A 1,707-nucleotide genomic window follows, 5' to 3' on the forward strand; every position below is an offset into this window, starting at 1 on the left:
CTGAGCAAACTCTTAACTGTGTTTGCTGAACACCTTAGGCACTGGATCTTTGCAATTTTATTGAGTGGATCAATTACCAGGCTCTAGCCCTTCCCTCTAACCACTTTGCCTTTTTGCTCTACATCTTTGAAGAATATATTCTATAACTTATCTCTGGGCCTCCCTAGAGAAAGTACAAGTTCAAAAATTTATAGAACATGAATTTCTTAAAATTCAGAACTAAAAAATTAGAATTTTTACTTATCCTGGTTTGGTTTGGTTTAGTCACTAAGTCATGTCCGACTCTTGTGACCCCATGGACTGTAGTCCATCAGGCTTCTCTGTCCATGGGATTTTCCAGGCAAGAATACTGGAGTGGGTTGCCATTCTGTTATATATATATATAATATATATATTATATATATATATAATATATTAATATATATGTAATATATTACTCCTGTTTGATATAGAAAGTCCTTTGACTCTTTTCTTTTTGAAAAAATAATAATTTGTTACATAAAAGGGAATTCAGAAATCATTTTGTAGAGTACTTTCAATTTACGGATAAGGAAATGTAGGCTTGACGTGTTAAAGTTATTTGCTCAAGATTAAATTAGAGAAAAGCTAGGTCTCTTTATATCTTACCTAACAGAAGTTTAGAAAAACGAAACTTTGTATACTTCAGACTTTATTTGCTGAAGAGTACAGCCTCTTTATTTTAATGATAATTGATATATAAGGATTGCAATAGACTTTAAATTTCACAGAATAGACTATTGAGTTAAATCAATGCTGTAACCAAGCTTTAGAAAAATTTTCAACTTCATAGAATTAGCTGTTTCAAAAACCTAGAGACTCCATCAGCTTTTTAGATTTGCATACTAACAGTGACTAAGGCAATGTCAGTAGGGGGCAGCCAGCTACTAAAATTTAGAAATATGCCTCTTCTTGGCTTTTCTGTTCTTCTTAAAGTTTCCAAATCATATTTTATAAAATACTTATGTGTCTGACCCAGTGGTGATAATTTTTGATTAAAATAAGAATTTATTCTATTTCTATGTCAACTATTCCAGTGCTCACTGGAGTACTGAAAATCAGTTCTGACACCAACCTGAGTTAGTATCATATTACAGGTTTATTAAGGGGTAGGGTACCCAACAAGGCCACCTCCACCTCAGATGCAAGCCACAAGTTCAGGGGGTTTCTCAGACCACTCACGCTTCTGCTTGTCTCTGTCTAAAAGTGAGGGTTCCCATCTCACTGTTTGGTAGCCACTAGAAAAACCCACAGAACTCAGGAAAGTGCTATACCTCTGATTACAATTTTTTTATTTTTACAACATTTTCTCTTTACCAGTCATTTTAAGTAATGGTTTATTTTGTTTTTATGTGTTATCTTCTTTGGCGGCTCTGTGTGGCTTGTGGGATGTTAATTCCCTGACCAGGGCTTGAACCTGGGGCCACAGCAGTGAAAGTGCCAAGTCCTAACCACTGGGACACCAGGGAATTCCCTTGATTACAATTTTGTTACAAAGGATACAAATCAGGAGGACCAGTCAAATGGGGAGATGTGTAAGGCAAAGTCTTGGAGATAATGTAGACCTTCTGTATTCTTTCTTATGGAATCAGCGCATATTCTTCTGGCAATCAGTGTGTTCACCATCCAGAAAACTCTACTGAACTTTGGGGTCCAGAGTTTTCTGGGAGATCAGGTTGACCTTGCATG

General features: G+C 35.9%; 1 non-coding gene across 1 annotated transcript; it reads right to left on the reverse strand.

Annotated features, from left to right (window-relative positions):
• Positions 1-1,414: 1,414 nt before the first annotated feature.
• Positions 1,415-1,487, reverse strand: TRNAE-UUC (transfer RNA glutamic acid (anticodon UUC)). Its single transcript has one exon. It is a non-coding gene; the product is annotated as a tRNA-Glu (tRNA).
• Positions 1,488-1,707: the final 220 nt, after the last annotated feature.

This window comes from Budorcas taxicolor, chromosome 4, assembly GCF_023091745.1.
Source record: "Budorcas taxicolor isolate Tak-1 chromosome 4, Takin1.1, whole genome shotgun sequence".
Classification (NCBI taxonomy): Eukaryota; Metazoa; Chordata; class Mammalia; order Artiodactyla; family Bovidae; genus Budorcas; species Budorcas taxicolor.